This window comes from Argopecten irradians, unplaced genomic scaffold (genome assembly GCF_041381155.1).
Source record: "Argopecten irradians isolate NY unplaced genomic scaffold, Ai_NY scaffold_0561, whole genome shotgun sequence".
Classification (NCBI taxonomy): domain Eukaryota; kingdom Metazoa; phylum Mollusca; class Bivalvia; order Pectinida; family Pectinidae; genus Argopecten; species Argopecten irradians.
In genome coordinates, this window is record NW_027188028.1 from 1 (window position 1) to 20,108 (window position 20,108).

Sequence of the window (20,108 nt, forward strand, 5' to 3'; positions counted from 1 at the left end):
CAATGATGAACATCTCCGAAAACGAATGTGTCTGCGTTAGTTTGAAAGGTAGCCTTCGCGAAATAATTGCAATGTCAAAGATACACAAGCCCGAAAAAATCAACGGGAAATAGGAATTGATCAATGTGTTTTACAAACATTTACCTAAAGCAAAGTGAGCCGAGAAAACTTCCTAGAAAAGGAGTGGTTCAGTAGAATACTTCTTGCACCGCATATATGGTTCCGAGGCCTATCCCAGAACTTCGTATGGATCCTAGCTTTGTTTGCTTTATAGTGGTTGAAACTGGTATCTTCTAAATAACGTTAACAAAATATGTTGTCAGAACAAAACTGTAAATCACGTTGAAATGTGTTTATCATAGGTAAATGGAAAAGAAAAAAGCTACACTGCGTAGTTATTCAATACATTTATCTAACTTATACATAAGTATATGTTTACCATATGCTCGCAAACATTAAAATCAAAAACAGAAAAATGTTTTATGAGTGAGTTGAATAACATGAGTGTATAAGAAGCATCGGTGGTTCAGTGGTAGAATTCTCGCCTGCCACGCGGGAGGCCCGGGTTCGATTCCCGGCCGATGCACATTGTAGCTTTTATTGATTGATACACTGATTTTATTTTTGATATCGATAAAATCGCCTCCTGTCAATGATTACATTAATTTTCACTTTATACCTCATCACTTGAAAATACATCATTTTCCCCTCGGGTATCATTAAATATTAGCAACATCACTAACCATATCCTTTATCATGGAGCATACATAATTAGCCATTTTCTGAAATTGAACTTGTCCAATACGAAGCATCGGTGGTTCAGTGGTAGAATTCTCGCCTGCCACGCGGGAGGCCCGGGTTCGATTCCCGGCCGATGCAAATTTTTGCCATGCAAATTGTTCATGCATTGACTTTCTTCTTTTTTAATAACTTATTATAATCATCTAAATTAACAACCTAGTTCATCAGTTGTATTGCCGTTTTTGGTCCTCCTTTGTTTTTAATATAAAACAAGATTCAATGATGAACATCAAATTGTTCATGCATTGACTTTCTTCTTATTTAATAACTTATTTTAATTATCTGAATTAACAACCTAGTTCAGCAGTTGTATTGCCGTTTTTGGTCCTCCTTTCTTTTTAATATAAAACAAGATTCAATGATGAACATCTCCGAAAACGAATGTGTCTGCGTTAGTTTGAAAGGTAGCCTTCGCGAAATAATTGCAATGTCAAAGATACACAAGCCCGAAAAAATCAACGGGAAATAGGAATTGATCAATGTGTTTTACAAACATTTACCTAAAGCAAAGTGAGCCGAGAAAACTTCCTAGAAAAGGAGTGGTTCAGTAGAATACTTCTTGCACCGCATATATGGTTCCGAGGCCTATCCCAGAACTTCGTATGGATCCTAGCTTTGTTTGCTTTATAGTGGTTGAAACTGGTATCTTCTAAATAACGTTAACAAAATATGTTGTCAGAACAAAACTGTAAATCACGTTGAAATGTGTTTATCATAGGTAAATGGAAAAGAAAAAAGCTACACTGCGTAGTTATTCAATACATTTATCTAACTTATACATAAGTATCTGTTTACCATATGCTCGCAAACATTAAAATCAAAAACAGAAAAATGTTTAATCAGTGAGTTGAATAACATGAGTGTATAAGAAGCATCGGTGGTTCAGTGGTAGAATTCTCGCCTGCCACGCGGGAGGCCCGGGTTCGATTCCCGGCCGATGCACATTTTATTTTATTAATTGATATACTGATTTTATTTTTGATATTGATAAAATCGCCTCCTGTCAATGATTACATTAATTTTCACTTTATACCTCATCACTTGAAAATACATCATTTTCCCCTCGGGTATCATTAAATATTAGCAACATCACTAACCATATACTTTATCATGAAGCATACGAGAAATTAGCCATTTTCTGAAGTTGAACATGTCCAATAAGAAGCATCGGTGGTTCAGTGGTAGAATTCTCGCCTGCCACGCGGGAGGCCCGGGTTCGATTCCCGACCGATGCAAAATTTTGCCATGCAAATTGTTCATGCATTGACTTTCTTCTTTTTTAATATCTTATTATAATCATCTAAATTAACAACCTAGTTCATCAGTTGTATTGCCGTTTTTGGTACTCCTTTGTTTTTAATATAAAACAAGATTCAATGATGAACATCAAATTGTTCATGCATTGACTTTCTTCTTTCTTTAATAACTTATTTTAATGATCTAAATTAACAACCTAGTTCAGCAGTTGTATTTTTTTGGTCTTCTTTTGTTTTTGATATAAAACAAGATTGAATGATGAACATCTCCGAAAACGAATGTGTCTGCGTTAGTTTGAAAGGTAGCCTTCGCGAAATAATTGCAATGTCAAAGATACACAAGCCCGAAAAAATCAACGGGAAATAGGAATTGATCAATGTGTTTTACAAACATTTACCTAAAGTCAAAGTGAGCCGAGAAAACTTCCTAGAAAAGGAGTGGTTCAGTAGAATACTTCTTGCACCGCATATATGGGTTCCGAGGCCTATCCAGAACTTGTATGGATCATAGCTTTGTTTGCTCTATAGTGGTTGAAAACTGGTATCTTCTAAAATAACGTTAACAAAATATGTTGTCAGAACAAAACTGTAAATCACGTTGAAATGTGTTTATCATAGGTAATGGAAAGATAAAAAGCTACACTGCGTAGTTATTCAATACATTTATCTAACTTATACATAAGTATATGTTTTACCATATGCTCGCAACATTAAAATCAAAAAACAGAAAAAATGTTTTATGAGTGTTTTGAATAACATGGTGTATCAGAAGCATCGGTGGTTCAGTGGTAGAATTTCGCCTGCACGCGGGAGCCCGGGTTCGATTCCCGGCCGATGCACATTGGTAGCTTTTATTGATTGATACACTGATTTTATTGTTTGATATCGATAAAATCGCCTCCTGTCAATGATTACATTAATTTTCACTTTTATACCTCATCACTTGAAAATACATCATTTTCCCCCCTCGGGTATCATTAAAATATTAGCAACATTCTCTAACCATATCCCTTTATCATGTAGAGCATACATAAATAGCCATTTTCTGAAATTTGAACTTGTCCAATACGAAGCATCGGTGGTGTTCAGTGGTAGAATTCTCGCCTGCCACGCGGGAGGCCCGGGTTCGATTCCCGGCCGATGCAAAATATTTGCCATGCAAATTGTTCATGCATTGACTTTCTTCTTTTTTAATAACTTATATATAATCATCTAAATATAACAACCTAGTTTCATCAGTTGTATTGCCGTTTTTGGTCCCTCCTTTGTTTTTAATATAAAACAAGATTCAATGATGACATCAAATTGTTCATGCATTGACTTTCTTCTTATTTAATAACTTATTTAATTATCTGACATTAACAAACACTAGTTCAGCAGTTGTATTGCCGTTTTTGGTCCTCCTTTCTTTTTAATATAAAACAAGATTCAATGATGGAACATCTCCGAAAAACGAATGTGTCTGTGCGTTAGTTTGAGGAAGGTTGCCTTCGCGAAATAATTGCAATGTCAAAGATACACAAGCCCGAAAAAATCAAACGGGAAATAGGAATTGATACAATGTGTTTTTACAAAGCATTAAGACCTAAAGCAAATGTTGAGCCGAGAAAACATCCTAGAAAAGGAAGGTGGTTCAGTAGAATTACTTCTTGCACCGCATATATGGTTCCGAGGCCTATCCAGAACTTCGTATGGATCCTAGCTTTGTTTGCTCTATAGTGGTTGAAACTGGTATCTTCTAAATAACGTTTACAAAATATGTTGTCAAAACAAAACTGTAAATCACGTTGAAATGTGTTTATCATAGGTAAATGGAAAAGAAAAAAAGCTACATGCGTAGTTATTCAATACATTTATCTAACTTATTACATAAGTAAATGTTTACCATATGCTCGCAAACATTAAAATCAAAAACAGAAAAAATGTTTAATCAGTGAGTTGAAAAACATGAGTGGTATAAGAAGCATCGGTGGTTCAGTGGTAGAATTCTCGCCTCCCACGCGGGAGGCCCGGGTTCGATTCCCGGCCGATGCACATTGTAGCTTTTATTAATTGATATACTGATTTTATTTTTGATATTGATAAAATCGCCTCCTGTCAATGATTACATTAATTTTCACTTTATACCTCATCACTTGAAAATACATCATTTTCCCCTCGGGTATCATTAAATATTAGCAACATCACTAACCATATCCTTTATCATGGAGCATACATAATTAGCATTTTCTGAAATTGAACTTGTTCCAATACGAAGCATCGGTGGTTCAGTGGTAGAATTCTCGCCTGCCACGCGGGAGGCCCGGGTTCGATTCCCGGCCGATGCAAAATTTTGCCATGCAAATTGTTCATGCATTGACTTTCTTCTTTTTTAATAACTTATTATAATCATCTAAATTTAACAACCTAGTTCATCAGTTGTATTGCCGTTTTTGGTCCTCCTTTGTTTTTAATATAAAACAAGATTCAATGATGAACATCAAATTGTTCATGCATTGACTTTCTTCTTATTTAATAACTTATTTTAATTATCTCCCCCCCCCCCGAATTAACAAACCTGGAATCGAGCAGTTTTAATTCCGTTTGTGGTCCTCCATGGTCTTTATTTTAATTATAAAAACAAGAGTTCAATACGATGAACATTCTCCGAAAACGAATGTGTAACGCTGCGTTACTAAAGGTCTCCTCGAAGCCTGGTACCGTGTCTGTCACACCAAGTTCCCCAGAGCCATATGCATACACAAGCCCGAAAAAAATCAAACGGAATATAGGAAATTGAGTCAATTGTGTAGGTTTTCAAAACATGTATAACCTAAAGCAAGAATGAGCCGAGAAAAGAAAAACTTCCTAGAAAAAGGAATGGTTCAGTAGTGAATACATCTTGCACCCGCAATATATGGTTCCGAGAGCCCTATACACAGAAACTGTCGTATGGTATCGCTTAGCTATTGATGGCTTTATAGTAGGATGAAACTGGGTATATACATTCTGAAAGAAACGTTAACAAAATATGAATGTCAGAACAAAACACTGGTAGAAACACAGTAGAAAAGTGTGTTAGAACCACGGTGTGACCTGGGGGAAAATGGAAAAATGCTAGGGCACATGCGTAGTAATTACAAGACATATATGCTATACATAAATAAAATCATATGGTATAGTACCATTATCGCTACGCAAAACAATAAAAATCAAAAACATGGAAAAGGATTTTATGAGTTGCGATGCATAAACATGATTGTATTCAGAAGCATCGGAGGTACAGTGGTAAAATTTTCTCGCCTGCCACGCGGGGACGGCCCGTGTTCTGATTCCCGGCCTGATTGGCGACATTGGTAGGCTGGTTGTGTTTAGTAGATAGATGACAGCTCATAATTGATTGTTGTGGTATTAGTTCGGCTGTGTATCATTAAACGAGCTCCATGGGATACAAGTGGATAACATTAGAAAATTTATACACTTTAACAACCTCATCACTTTGAAAATAACATCATTTTCCCGCTCGGGTATCATTAAAGTATTAGCAACATCACCTAACCATAAGTACGCTTATATCAGAGGAGCATACAATACTTCAGCCATTTTTCTTGACAAAAATGAGACTATGTCCAATACGAAAGCATCGGTGGGTTCAGTGGCTAGAATTCTCGCCTAGTCCACGCGGGAGGGCCCGGGTTCGATTCCCGGCCGATGCAAAATTTGTAGGCCATGCAAATTAGTTCATGCATTGACTTTCCGTTCTTTTTTAATAACTTTATTATAGATCATCTATAATTAACAAGCCTAGATCATCAGTTGTATTGCCGTTTTTGGTAACTCCTTTGTTTTTAATATAAAACAAGTAGTATCAATGATGAACATCAAATTGGATTCATGCATTGACTTTCTTCTTATTTAATAACTTATTTTAATTATCTGAATTAACAACCTAGTTCAGCAGTTTTGTATTGCCGTTTTTGGTCCTCCTTTCTTTTTAATATAAAACAAGATTCAATGATGAACATCTCCGAAAACGAATGTGTCTGCGTTAGTTTCGAAAGGAGTAGCCTTCGCGAAATAATTGCAATGTCAAAGATACACAAGCCCGAAAAAATCAACGGGAAATAGGAATTGATCAATGTGTTTTTACAAACATTTACCTAAAGCAAAGTGAGCCGAGAAAACTTCCTAGAAAAGGAGTGGTTCAGTAGAATACTTCTTGCACCGCATATATGGTTTCGAGGCCTATCCAGAAACTTCGTATGGATTCCTAGCTTTGTTTGCTTTATAGTGGTTTGAAACTGGTATCTTCTAAATAACGTTAACAAAATATGTTGTCAGAACAAAACTGTAAATCACGTTGAAATGTGTTTATCATAGGTAAATGGATAAAGAAAAAAGCTACACTGAGTAGTTATTCAATACATTTATCTAACTTATACATAAGTATCTGTTTTACCATATTGCTCGCAAACATTAAAATCAAAAAACAGAAAAATTGTTTAATCAGTGAGTTGAATAACATGAGTGTATAAGAAGCATCGGTGGTTCAGTGGTAGAATTCTCGCCTGCCACGCGGGAGGCCCGGGTTCGATTCCAGGCCGATGCACACATTGTAGCTATTTTATTAGATTGATATACTGATTTTATTTTTGATATGATAAAATCGCCTCCTGTCAATGATTACATTAATTTTCACTTTATACCTCATCACTTGAAAATACATCATTTTCCCCTCGGGTATCATTAAATATTAGCAACATCACTAACCATATCCTTTATCATGGAGCATACATAATTAGCCATTTTCTGAAATTGAACTTGTCCAATACGAAGCATCGGTGGTTCAGTGGTATAGAATTCTCGCCTGCCACGCGGGAGGCCCGGGTTCGATTCCCGGCCGATGCAAAATTTTGCCATGCAAATTGTTCATGCATTGACTTTCTTCTTTTTTTAATAACTTATTATAATCATCTAAATTAACAACCTAGTTCATCAGTTGTATTGCCGTTTTTGGTCCTCCTTTGTTTTTAATATAAAACAAGATTCAATGATGAACATCAAATTGTTCATGCATTGACTTTCTTCTTATTTAATAACTTATTTTAATTATCTGAATTAACAACCTGGTTCAGCAGTTGTATTGCCGTTTTTGGTCCTCATTTCTTTTTAATATAAAACAAGATTCAATGATGAACATCTCCGAAAACGAATGTGTCTGCGTTAGTTTGAAAGGTAGCCTTCGCGAAATAATTGCAATGTCAAAGATACACAAGCCCGAAAAAAATCAACGGGAAATAGGAATTGATCAATGTATTTTACAAACATTTACCTAAAGCAGAGTGAGCCGAGAAAACTTCCTAGAAAAGGAATGGTTCAGTAGAATACTTCTTGCACCGCATATATGGTTCCGAGGCCTATCTCAGAACTTCGTATGGATCCTAGCTTTGTTTGCTTTTATAGTGGTTGAAACTGGTATCTTCTGAAAAAAACGTTAACAAAATATGTTGTCAGAACAAAACTGTAAATCACGTTGAAATGTGTTTATCATAGGTAAATGGAAAAGAAAAAAGCTACACTGCGTAGTTATTCAATACATTTATCTAACTTATACATAAGCATCTGTTTACCATATGCACGCAAACATTAAAATCAAAAACAGAAAAAATTTTAATCAGTGAGTTGAATAACATGAGTGTATAAGAAGCATCGGTGGTTCAGTGGTAGAATTCTCGCCTGCCACGCGGGAGGCCCGGGTTCGATTCCCGGCCGATGCACATTTTATTTTATTAATTGATATACTGATTTTATTTTTGATATTGATAAAATCGCCTCCTGTCAATGATTACATTAATTTTCACTTTATACCTCATCACTTGAAAATACATCATTTTCCCCTCGGGTATCATTAAATATTAGCAACATCACTAACCATATCCTTTATCATGGAGCATACATAATTAGCCATTTTCTGAAATTGAACTTGTCCAATACGAAGCATCGGTGGTTCAGTGGTAGAATTCTCGCCTGCCACGCGGGAGGCCCGGGTTCGATTCCCGGCCTATGCAAAATTTTGCCATGCAAATTGTTCATGCATTGACTTTCTTCTTTTTTAATAACTTATTATAATCATCTAAATTAACAACCTAGTTCATCATTTGTATTGCCGTTTTTGGTCCTCCTTTGTTTTTAATATAAAACAAGATTCAATGATGAACATCAAATTGTTCATGCATTGACTTTCTTCTTATTTAATAACTTATTTTAATTATCTGAATTAACAACCTAGTTCAGCAGTTGTATTGCCGTTTTTGGTCCTCCTTTCTTTTTAATATAAAACAAGATTCGATGATGAACATCTCCGAAAACGAATGTGTCTGCGTTAGTTCGAAAGGTAGCCTTCGCGAAATAATTGCAATGTCAATGATACACAAGCCCGAAAAAATCAACGGGAAATAGGAATTGATCAATGTGTTTTACAAACATTTACCTAAAGCAAAGTGAGCCGAGAAAACTTCCTAGAAAAGGAGTGGTTCAGTAGAATACTTCTTGCACCGCATATATGGTTCCGAGGCCTATCCCAGAACTTCGTATGGATCCTAGCTTTGTTTGCTTTTATAGTGGTTGAAACTGGTATCTTCTAAATAACGTTAACAAAATATGTTGTAAGAACAAAACTGTAAATTACGTTGAAATGTGTTTATCATAGGTAAATGGAAAAGAAAAAAGCTACACTGCGTAGTTATTCAATACATTTATCTAACTTATACATAAGTATCTGTTTACCATATGCTCGCAAACATTAAAATCAAAAACAGAAAAATGTTTTATGAGTGAGTTGAATAACATGAGTGTATAAGAAGCATCGGTGGTTCAGTGGTAGAATTCTCGCCTGCCACGCGGGAGGCCCGGGTTCGATTCCCGGCCGATGCACATTGTAGCTTTTATTGATTGATACACTGATTTTATTTTTGATATCGATAAAATCGCCTCCTGTCAATGATTACATTAATTTTCACTTTATACCTCATCACTTGAAAATACATCATTTTCCCCTCGGGTATCATTAAATATTAGCAACATCACTAACCATATCCTTTATCATGGAGCATACATAATTAGCCATTTTCTGAAATTGAACTTGTCCAATACGAAGCATCGGTGGTTCAGTGGTAGAATTCTCGCCTGCCACGCGGGAGGCCCGGGTTCGATTCCCGGCCGATGCAAAAATTTTGCCATGCAAATTGTTCATGCATTGACTTTTTTCTTTTTTAATAACTTATTATAATCATCTAAATTAACAACCTAGTTCATCAGTTGTATTGCCGTTTTTGGTCCTCCTTTGTTTTTAATATAAAACAAGATTCAATGATGAACATCAAATTGTTCATGCATTGACTTTCTTCTTATTTAATAACTTATTTTAATTATCTGAATTAACAACCTGGTTCAGCAGTTGTATTGCCGTTTTTGGTCCTCCTTTCTTTTTAATATAAAACAAGATTCAATGATGAACATCTCCGAAAACGAATGTGTCTGCGTTAGTTTGAAAGGTAGCCTTCGCGAAATAATTGCAATGTCAAAGATACACAAGCCCGAAAAAATCAACGGGAAATAGGAATTGATCAATGTATTTTACAAGCATTTACCTAAAGCAGAGTGAGCCGAGAAAACTTCCTAGAAAAGGAATGGTTCAGTAGAATACTTCTTGCACCGCATATATGGTTCCGAGGCCTATCTCAGAACTTCGTATGGATCCTAGCTTTGTTTGCTTTATAGTGGTTGAAACTGGTATCTTCTAAAAAACGTTAACAAAATATGTTGTCAGAACAAAACTGTAAGTCACGTTGAAATGTGTTTATCATAGGTAAATGGAAAAGAAAAAAGCTACACTGCGTAGTTATTCAATACATTTATCTAACTTATACATAAGTATCTGTTTACCATATGCACGCAAACATTAAAATCAAAAACAGAAAAAATTTTAATCAGTGAGTTGAATAACATGAGTGTATAAGAAGCATCGGTGGTTCAGTGGTAGAATTCTCGCCTGCCACGCGGGAGGCCCGGGTTCGATTCCCGGCCGATGCACATTTTATTTTATTAATTGATATACTGATTTTATTTTTGATATTGATAAAATCGCCTCCTGTCAATGATTAAATTAATTTTCACTTTATACCTCATCACTTGAAAATACATCATTTTCCCCTCGGGTATCATTAAATATTAGCAACATCACTAACCATATCCTTTATCATGGAGCATACATAATTAGCCATTTTCTGAAATTGAACTTGTCCAATACGAAGCATCGGTGGTTCAGTGGTAGAATTCTCGCCTGCCACGCGGGAGGCCCGGGTTCGATTCCCGGCCGATGCAAAATTTTGCCATGCAAATTGTTCATGCATTGACTTTCTTCTTTTTAATAACTTATTATAATCATTTAAATTAACAACCTAATTCATCAGTTGTATTGCCGTTTTTGGTCCTCCTTTGTTTTTAATATAAAACAAGATTGAATGATGAACATCAAATTGTTCATGCATTGACTTTCTTCTTATTTAATAACTTATTTTAATTATCTGAATTAACAACCTAGTTCAGCAGTTGTATTGCCGTTTTTGGTCCTCCTTTCTTTTTAATATAAAACAAGATTCAATGATGAACATCTCCGAAAACGAATGTGTCTGCGTTAGTTTGAAAGGTAGCCTTCGCGAAATAATTGCAATGTCAAAGATACACAAGCCCGAAAAAATCAACGGGAAATAGGAATTGATCAATGTGTTTTACAAACATTTACCTAAAGCAAAGTGAGCCGAGAAAACTTCCTACAAAAGGAGTGGTTCAGTAGAATACTTCTTGCACCGCATATATGGTTCCGAGGCCTATCCCAGAACTTCGTATGGATCCTAGCTTTGTTTGCTTTATAGTGGTTGAAACTGGTATCTTCTAAAGAACGTTAACAAAATATGTTGTCAGAACAAAACTGTAAATCACGTTGAAATGTGTTTATCATAGGTAAATGGAAAAGAAAAAAGCTACACTGCGTAGTTATTCAAATACATTTATCTAACTTATACATAAGTATCTGTTTACCATATGCACGCAAACATTAAAATCAAAAACAGAAAAAAATTTAATCAGTGAGTTGAATAACATGAGTGTATAAGAAGCATCGGTGGTTCAGTGGTAGAATTCTCGCCTGCCACGCGGGAGGCCCGGGTTCGATTCCCGGCCGATGCACATTTTATTTTATTAATTGATATACTGATTTTATTTTTGATATTGAAAAAATTGAAAATACATCATTTTCCCCTCGGGTATCATTAAATATTAGCAACATCACTAACCATATCCTTTATCATGGAGCATACATAATTAGCCATTTTCTGAAATTGAACTTGTCCAATACGAAGCATCGGTGGTTCAGTGGTAGAATTCTCGCCTGCCACGCGGGAGGCCCGGGTTCGATTCCCGGCCGATGCAAAATTTTGCCATGCAAATTGTTCATGCATTGACTTTTTTCTTTTTAATAACTTATTATAATCATCTAAATTAACAACCTAGTTCATCAGTTGTATTGCCGTTTTTGGTCCTCCTTTGTTTTTAATATAAAACAAGATTCAATGATGAACATCAAATTGTTCATGCATTGACTTTCTTCTTATTTAATAACTTATTTTAATTATCTGAATTAACAACCTGGTTCAGCAGTTGTATTGCCGTTTTTGGTCCTCCTTTCTTTTTAATATAAAACAAGATTCAATGATGAACATCTCCGAAAACGAGTGTGTCTGCGTTAGTTTGAAAGGTAGCCTTCGCGAAATAATTGCAATGTCAAAGATACACAAGCCCGAAAAAATCAACGGGAAATAGGAATTGATCAATGTATTTTACAAGCATTTACCTAAAGCAGAGTGAGCCGAGAAAACTTCCTAGAAAAGGAATGGTTCAGTAGAATACTTCTTGCACCGCATATATGGTTCCGAGGCCTATCTCAGAACTTCGTATGGATCCTAGCTTTGTTTGCTTTATAGTGGTTGAAACTGGTATCTTCTAAAAAACGTTAACAAAATATGTTGTCAGAACAAAACTGTAAGTCACGTTGAAATGTGTTTATCATAGGTAAATGGAAAAGAAAAAAGCTACACTGCGTAGTTATTCAATACATTTATCTAACTTATACATAAGTATCTGTTTACCATATGCACGCAAACATTAAAATCAAAAACAGAAAAAATTTTAATCAGTGAGTTGAATAACATGAGTGTATAAGAAGCATCGGTGGTTCAGTGGTAGAATTCTCGCCTGCCACGCGGGAGGCCCGGGTTCGATTCCCGGCCGATGCACATTTTATTTTATTAATTGATATACTGATTTTATTTTTGATATTGATAAAATCGCCTCCTGTCAATGATTAAATTAATTTTCACTTTATACCTCATCACTTGAAAATACATCATTTTCCCCTCGGGTATCATTAAATATTAGCAACATCACTAACCATATCCTTTATCATGGAGCATACATAATTAGCCATTTTCTGAAATTGAACTTGTCCAATACGAAGCATCGGTGGTTCAGTGGTAGAATTCTCGCCTGCCACGCGGGAGGCCCGGGTTCGATTCCCGGCCGATGCAAAATTTTGCCATGCAAATTGTTCATGCATTGACTTTCTTCTTTTTTAATAACTTATTATAATCATTTAAATTAACAACCTAATTCATCAGTTGTATTGCCGTTTTTGGTCCTCCTTTGTTTTTAATATAAAACAAGATTGAATGATGAACATCAAATTGTTCATGCATTGACTTTCTTCTTATTTAATAACTTATTTTAATTATCTGAATTAACAACCTAGTTCAGCAGTTGTATTGCCGTTTTTGGTCCTCCTTTCTTTTTAATATAAAACAAGATTCAATGATGAACATCTCCGAAAACGAATGTGTCTGCGTTAGTTTGAAAGGTAGCCTTCGCGAAATAATTGCAATGTCAAAGATACACAAGCCCGAAAAAATCAACGGGAAATAGGAATTGATCAATGTGTTTTACAAACATTTACCTAAAGCAAAGTGAGCCGAGAAAACTTCCTACAAAAGGAGTGGTTCAGTAGAATACTTCTTGCACCGCATATATGGTTCCGAGGCCTATCCCAGAACTTCGTATGGATCCTAGCTTTGTTTGCTTTATAGTGGTTGAAACTGGTATCTTCTAAAGAACGTTAACAAAATATGTTGTCAGAACAAAACTGTAAATCACGTTGAAATGTGTTTATCATAGGTAAATGGAAAAGAAAAAAGCTACACTGCGTAGTTATTCAATACATTTATCTAACTTATACATAAGTATCTGTTTACCATATGCACGCAAACATTAAAATCAAAAACAGAAAAAATTTTAATCAGTGAGTTGAATAACATGAGTGTATAAGAAGCATCGGTGGTTCAGTGGTAGAATTCTCGCCTGCCACGCGGGAGGCCCGGGTTCGATTCCCGGCCGATGCACATTTTATTTTATTAATTGATATACTGATTTTATTTTTGATATTGATAAAATCGCCTCCTGTCAATGATTAAATTAATTTTCACTTTATACCTCATCACTTGAAAATACATCATTTTCCCCTCGGGTATCATTAAATATTAGCAACATCACTAACCATATCCTTTATCATGGAGCATACATAATTAGCCATTTTCTGAAATTGAACTTGTCCAATACGAAGCATCGGTGGTTCAGTGGTAGAATTCTCGCCTGCCACGCGGGAGGCCCGGGTTCGATTCCCGGCCGATGCAAAATTTTGCCATGCAAATTGTTCATGCATTGACTTTCTTCTTTTTTAATAACTTATTATAATCATTTAAATTAACAACCTAATTCATCAGTTGTATTGCCGTTTTTGGTCCTCCTTTGTTTTTAATATAAAACAAGATTGAATGATGAACATCAAATTGTTCATGCATTGACTTTCTTCTTATTTAATAACTTATTTTAATTATCTGAATTAACAACCTAGTTCAGCAGTTGTATTGCCGTTTTTGGTCCTCCTTTCTTTTTAATATAAAACAAGATTCAATGATGAACATCTCCGAAAACGAATGTGTCTGCGTTAGTTTGAAAGGTAGCCTTCGCGAAATAATTGCAATGTCAAAGATACACAAGCCCGAAAAAATCAACGGGAAATAGGAATTGATCAATGTGTTTTACAAACATTTACCTAAAGCAAAGTGAGCAGAGAAAACTTCCTACAAAAGGAGTGGTTCAGTAGAATACTTCTTGCACCGCATATATGGTTCCGAGGCCTATCCCAGAACTTCGTATGGATCCTAGCTTTGTTTGCTTTATAGTGGTTGAAACTGGTATCTTCTAAAGAACGTTAACAAAATATGTTGTCAGAACAAAACTGTAAATCACGTTGAAATGTGTTTATCATAGGTAAATGGAAAAGAAAAAAGCTACACTGCGTAGTTATTCAATACATTTATCTAACTTATACATAAGTATCTGTTTACCATATGCACGCAAACATTAAAATCAAAAACAGAAAAAAATTTAATCAGTGAGTTGAATAACATGAGTGTATAAGAAGCATCGGTGGTTCAGTGGTAGAATTCTCGCCTGCCACGCGGGAGGCCCGGGTTCGATTCCCGGCCGATGCACATTTTATTTTATTAATTGATATACTGATTTTATTTTTGATATTGATAAAATCGCCTCCTGTCAATGATTACATTAATTTTCACTTTATACCTCATCACTTGAAAATACATTATTTTCCCCTCGGGTATCATTAAATATTAGCAACATCACTAACCATATCCTTTATCATGGAGCATACATAATTAGCCATTTTCTGAAATTGAACTTGTCCAATACGAAGCATCGGTGGTTCAGTGGTAGAATTCTCGCCTGCCACGCGGGAGGCCCGGGTTCGATTCCCGGCCGATGCACATTTTATTTTATTAATTGATATACTGATTTTATTTTTGATATTGATAAAATCGCCTCCTGTCAATGATTACATTAATTTTCACTTTATACCTCATCACTTGAAAATACATTATTTTCCCCTCGGGTATCATTAAATATTAGCAACATCACTAACCATATCGGTAAGTTCAGTGGAGAATTCTTACCTAATTACGGGACTTCCGGTTTGGACTTTGATGCGAATGGACGTTTGTCTATGTGCGTAATTCAAATCTGTCAACATCGGTGGTAAGGAAGGGTCATTGACCCTAAATTTGTGACTTTTGAATATTTATATATATGCTGATTACTCGCTGAAATATATTATGTGACTTTTTCTGTGTATTTTGACTTTGATCCCTATTCCCGTTTCCGGTTTTTACCGGGGGGATGGCGGCCTCGGGAGGAGGCTCCGGTGGGAAGAGACATTATTCCAAAGATAACACTGTTGTAGTGGATGTGATTGATAACAAAAATGTAAAGGCGGCACGCGTTATACATGAAATATCGGAACTTTGTGGTGAGGGTTCAGTTTTCGCTTGTGTCCCGAAATCTGGAAACCTTTTTGAAGTGACGTTAGAAGGTAGAGCTGGAATAAACATTTTATTGGATGGTGTTGTTATTGATGGTAAAAGGTTCGATTGTCGCGATATCACTCAGCGATTTACGCTTGTGAGTTTCCTCCATCTCCCTGCCTATATTAGTGACGATGAAATCGTGAATAAGCTTGAACAGCTTAATGTTGAAATGGTATCGCCGATTAAGCGCCGTTTTTATCAAGGGACAACTGTTGCTGATGGTACGCGATATGTGCGTGTGAAATTGCCCCCGACATTGAAATCTCTACCATATACGATGAAATTTGGAAGTGATTATTATCGTGTCATTCATGACAATCAGCTGAAAGTATGCACACTATGCTACTCCGATCAACATTTGTTCCGCCAGTGTCCACAGTTTGTGTGTTACACGTGTGGAGGTCAAGGTCATTTCCGGAGGGCTTGCAAAACACAGCCGTGTGTGCGATGTGGAGAGATTCGCTTCGAGTGTGATTGTTTGCGCGCACCCAGGTGTGTCGACACTCTTTGTGACAGGTGTGGGCGCTACGACTGTGATTGTTTTGACACTGGCGATAACCAGTACAGCGGAGACTCAGACGAGGCGGGTGATATTGCCGATGATGATGACTCGCGCTCTGTGATTGGAACCGCTGGTTCCATTCCGATTCCCGATGGGCGTTGTGATAGCTCTGACTCTATGAGCACCAGTGGTGGGGATGATGACGCTGACGATGACGTCGATGATGATGATGATGATGGCGGTGATGCTGACGGTGTTGGTAGTGACGGTCTTTGTAAGGATGTCGATCGCGAATCGGAATCCGCTCTGAGTCAGAACACTATAACTGACGGTAATGATGTTTGCTTTGGCGACGTCCTCGCGCAGCCAGTGTGTTCCAAGTTTTGGGATAATGATGGTATAGAGGAGGAGGGGGATGATGGTAAGAAAGTAACTGAGAGACCTAGTTCTGCTCAAGGAAAAGATTTTTTAAAATTAAAGGTTGGAGATGGTGGAGTAAAGAAAAAGAAAAAGAAGAAGAAGGCCAAAAAAGTTAAATAATTTTATAATGAACTTTGTCTTGTTGTGCTTTTTTATGTTTACGATATCATCCATTAATGTTAATGGTTTAAGGGATGTTGTTAAAGTTAAAAATTTATTTGAATACTTTCAGTATCATAATTATAAAGTTGTTTTATTGCAAGAAACTTTCTGGGATGACACTTTTGTCAATCAAATAAGTCACCTATGGAAAGGTAGGATTGTTTTTAACAATAGCAATGATAACAGGAAAGGTGTCGCTATTTTAGTGTCTAATGATTTTAAAGATGGTTTGATTGATTTTGATGGGTATGACGGAAGAGTTTTACGATTGAAGATAACAATTGAAGATAAGGATTGGAATATTGTTAATATATATGCTCCGAATGTTGATAGTGAAAAAAAAACTTTTTTTGAACGTTTAAAAATTTGGTTAGGACCATTTTTGGAGAATCTGATTACAGGGGGTGATTTTAATACTACTCTTTCCACTCTAGATCGTACAGGTGCTACGTCACATACGGTGAATCCTAGTGTGTCGGCATTGAAAAGTCTTATGTTTTCATGTGATATTCACGATATTTGGAGAGTTAGAAATAAAAATTGTGCTGTTTTTTCACGGAAACGAGTGAGTTTAGATACTTTATCGCAAAGTCGTATAGACTACTTTCTAGTAGCTAAAACCATAAGTTCTTTTGTACAAAATGTATACTATAATGATACTTCGTTTAGTGATCATTGTTTTGTTGTTATGAAAATTGACTGTGATAGTGAAAGTAAAGGTCCAGGTATTTGGATTTTTAATAATTGTTTTTTGTTAGAAGATGATTTTAATACAAAAATAAGGTCTATAATAGATTCTGCTAAAAATTGCCCTTTGTATGTTAATGAACCGAAAGTTTGGTGGGATAATTTGAAATATAAAATTAAAAAGTTTTCTCGAGTTTATGGTAAGGATCGAAGAAAACAGAAAATGTCCGAGTTTTATAAGATTCAGAATAAACTGCATAATTATTCCTGTGATATAGCTAATGGGAGATCCTTTGATTGTACTAAGTATGATGAGTTAAAACAGAGTTTAGAAAAATTTGAAAAAGAAAAGTGTAATGGGGCTGTTTTGAGGTCAAAAGCGAAATGGGCAGTAGATGGTGATAAAAATACTGGTTATTTTTTAAAATTGGAGAAGTATAGGCAGAACTCTAATGCCATAAAGTGTCTGCATGACAGCGATGGAAATGTTTTAGCGTCATCTGAAGAGATGTCTCATGAAATATTTAGTTTTTATAATCAATTGTATAATTGTATTGAAACAGATGATTGTGATATTGAAAATGTTTTAACTTTTATTGACAAAAAGGTATCTGAGGATGACAGAATCAAGTGCGATTCGCCTGTAACTGTTGATGAAATACACAAAGCTTTGTTTTCTATGTCTAAGTCTAAAAGTCCAGGCTTAGATGGTCTGACTGTTGAATTTTATTGCCATTTTTTTGATGATTTGAAATATATTTTTCCTCATGTTGTACAAAGTATCTGGGAAGAAAAAGAATTGACAAAAAGTATGAAACAAGGGGTTATTAATCTGGTTTATAAAAAGAGAGGTGATAAAACTTTGTTGAAAAATTGGAGGCCTATTAGCCTTTTAAACGTAGATTATAAAATTTTAGCCCGGGTTATGTCAGAGCGGCTTAAGTCTGTTTTGCCTTCTATTATTTCTGATTTTCAGTCTTGCTGTGTTGTTGGGCGTGATATCGCGGATACCATTTTTTGTGTGCGTGATATTATTGATCTTACTACACAGGAAGATCGTGAGGGGTATATTCTAAAAATTGATCAAGAAAAGGCCTTTGATCGTGTAAGTCATTCGTATTTGTTCAAAGTTTTGGAAAAATTTGGTTTTGGTGGGAATTTTGTTGACTGGATTAAGATATTTTACACCAATATTTCTAGTTCTGTAAAATATAATGGCAATCTTACCAAATTTATATCCATCCGGAACTCAGTACGGCAGGGCTGTCCAATTTCTGCGATGTTATATGTTTTGGCGGCAGAACCTTTGGGAAATATGATTTTGAAATCTCCAGATGTTAATGGTATCACGGTTCCTAATACAAATTTTGAATCTAAAGTGTATCAACATGCGGATGATACTACTTTGACACTTGGAAATAAAATGTGTATTGAAAATGTTTTTAAATTATTGGAAATTTATAGTAAGGGATCTGGTGCCAAAATTAATAAAGATAAGTCAGAAATTCTATGTGTTGGCCAAGGTAATATTTCGCCAAATGAGCTTGATAAGTTTCGTATAAAATTATGCGAAAAGGTTATTTGTGTTCTTGGTGTGTATGTTGGTATAGATTTACGTTTATGTAACGAAAAGAATTGGGATACTAAGGTTGCTAACATTAGAAATACTTTGAAAATGTGGTCCCAGAGACAGTTAACTATACAAGGGAGAGCTATTGTAATTAATTCATTGTTGATGTCTAGATGTTGGTATTGTCTAACGTCACATACAATACCTCTGGCAGCTATTACTGAAATTAAGAAACTATGTATTGATTTTTTGTGGCATAAAAGTGCACATTTGGTCGCTTATGATACTATTATTGGCAAAAGAAAAGATGGTGGTTTGAATGTACCTGATATTGAATTAAAACTTAAAGCGTTTAGATTAAAATTTCTTTTAAGGTGGTTAGATACTTCTTGCAGAGCAGTCTGGAAATGTACGGGTCAGTATTTTTTTAACAAAGTTCTGAATTTAAATCTCGATTTTGAGGTTATTTATTGTAAGTTTCCTAATAAGTATCTTAGATCTTTACCCATTGTTTATCACGAAATGTTAAAGGCTTGGTATATCTTTCAGTCTGTTAATGAAGTGTTCTACAATGAGGACACCTTTTTTGTGTATGAACAGCCGTTGTTTTTCAACCCAATATTTTTGAACAATGGCAAACCTATTTTTATTGAATGTTTCGCTAAAGCTGGTATAGTTAAGGTTAAACATTTGACTTTAGAAGTTGTATCCAAGTTCATTCACTCAAATGCAATAGTTGATGTTATCAAGGATAGTAATCCAGATATTTCTAGCGATATGATTTTAAATGATTATAAAATTATCATGGACTCGGTTCCTGCTAAATATAAAGATGTCATTTTCAGCAATGTACATACCCAATATAAGAACTGAATGTAGACCTTTCGTTACATATATGGATGGTAATGGGACTACTGTACAGCTCTATCCAAAAACTACCAAAGATATATATGGGTGTTTCATTCGTCGATTTTTCAGAAGACCAAAATCAACTGAATATTGGTCAAATGTTTTTAATAGCATGAGCCTACCACAAGTCTTTGCAATAATGTATTTGCCATTTTTACCATGTGATATTGTTGATGTTCACTATCGTATTGTTCATAATACTATATTTACCATGGAAAAGCTGAAGAAAATTGGCACAGTTAATAATGACCAATGTCTAGTTTGTAAAACTG

General features: G+C 35.4%; 18 non-coding genes across 18 annotated transcripts; all 18 read left to right on the top strand.

Moving 5' to 3' along the window:
• Window positions 1–515: 515 nt before the first annotated feature.
• Trnag-gcc (transfer RNA glycine (anticodon GCC)) lies at window positions 516–586 on the top strand. Its single transcript has one exon. It is a non-coding gene; the product is annotated as a tRNA-Gly (tRNA).
• Window positions 587–808: 222 nt separating this feature from the next.
• Window positions 809–879, top strand: Trnag-gcc (transfer RNA glycine (anticodon GCC)). Its single transcript has one exon. It is a non-coding gene; the product is annotated as a tRNA-Gly (tRNA).
• A 793-nt stretch (window positions 880–1,672) lies between these two features.
• Window positions 1,673–1,743, top strand: Trnag-gcc (transfer RNA glycine (anticodon GCC)). Its single transcript has one exon. It is a non-coding gene; the product is annotated as a tRNA-Gly (tRNA).
• A 2,277-nt stretch (window positions 1,744–4,020) lies between these two features.
• Window positions 4,021–4,091, top strand: Trnag-ccc (transfer RNA glycine (anticodon CCC)). The gene has a single exon. It is a non-coding gene; the product is annotated as a tRNA-Gly (tRNA).
• Window positions 4,092–4,313: 222 nt separating this feature from the next.
• Window positions 4,314–4,384, top strand: Trnag-gcc (transfer RNA glycine (anticodon GCC)). The gene has a single exon. It is a non-coding gene; the product is annotated as a tRNA-Gly (tRNA).
• A 3,358-nt stretch (window positions 4,385–7,742) lies between these two features.
• Window positions 7,743–7,813, top strand: Trnag-gcc (transfer RNA glycine (anticodon GCC)). The gene has a single exon. It is a non-coding gene; the product is annotated as a tRNA-Gly (tRNA).
• A 1,085-nt stretch (window positions 7,814–8,898) lies between these two features.
• Window positions 8,899–8,969, top strand: Trnag-gcc (transfer RNA glycine (anticodon GCC)). The gene has a single exon. It is a non-coding gene; the product is annotated as a tRNA-Gly (tRNA).
• A 222-nt stretch (window positions 8,970–9,191) lies between these two features.
• Window positions 9,192–9,262, top strand: Trnag-gcc (transfer RNA glycine (anticodon GCC)). Its single transcript has one exon. It is a non-coding gene; the product is annotated as a tRNA-Gly (tRNA).
• Window positions 9,263–10,056: 794 nt separating this feature from the next.
• Window positions 10,057–10,127, top strand: Trnag-gcc (transfer RNA glycine (anticodon GCC)). The gene has a single exon. It is a non-coding gene; the product is annotated as a tRNA-Gly (tRNA).
• A 220-nt stretch (window positions 10,128–10,347) lies between these two features.
• On the top strand, window positions 10,348–10,418 carry Trnag-gcc (transfer RNA glycine (anticodon GCC)). Its single transcript has one exon. It is a non-coding gene; the product is annotated as a tRNA-Gly (tRNA).
• A 793-nt stretch (window positions 10,419–11,211) lies between these two features.
• Window positions 11,212–11,282, top strand: Trnag-gcc (transfer RNA glycine (anticodon GCC)). The gene has a single exon. It is a non-coding gene; the product is annotated as a tRNA-Gly (tRNA).
• Window positions 11,283–11,454: 172 nt separating this feature from the next.
• On the top strand, window positions 11,455–11,525 carry Trnag-gcc (transfer RNA glycine (anticodon GCC)). The gene has a single exon. It is a non-coding gene; the product is annotated as a tRNA-Gly (tRNA).
• Window positions 11,526–12,317: 792 nt separating this feature from the next.
• Window positions 12,318–12,388, top strand: Trnag-gcc (transfer RNA glycine (anticodon GCC)). Its single transcript has one exon. It is a non-coding gene; the product is annotated as a tRNA-Gly (tRNA).
• A 220-nt stretch (window positions 12,389–12,608) lies between these two features.
• On the top strand, window positions 12,609–12,679 carry Trnag-gcc (transfer RNA glycine (anticodon GCC)). Its single transcript has one exon. It is a non-coding gene; the product is annotated as a tRNA-Gly (tRNA).
• A 793-nt stretch (window positions 12,680–13,472) lies between these two features.
• Trnag-gcc (transfer RNA glycine (anticodon GCC)) lies at window positions 13,473–13,543 on the top strand. Its single transcript has one exon. It is a non-coding gene; the product is annotated as a tRNA-Gly (tRNA).
• A 220-nt stretch (window positions 13,544–13,763) lies between these two features.
• Trnag-gcc (transfer RNA glycine (anticodon GCC)) lies at window positions 13,764–13,834 on the top strand. The gene has a single exon. It is a non-coding gene; the product is annotated as a tRNA-Gly (tRNA).
• Window positions 13,835–14,627: 793 nt separating this feature from the next.
• Window positions 14,628–14,698, top strand: Trnag-gcc (transfer RNA glycine (anticodon GCC)). Its single transcript has one exon. It is a non-coding gene; the product is annotated as a tRNA-Gly (tRNA).
• Window positions 14,699–14,918: 220 nt separating this feature from the next.
• On the top strand, window positions 14,919–14,989 carry Trnag-gcc (transfer RNA glycine (anticodon GCC)). Its single transcript has one exon. It is a non-coding gene; the product is annotated as a tRNA-Gly (tRNA).
• Window positions 14,990–20,108: the final 5,119 nt, after the last annotated feature.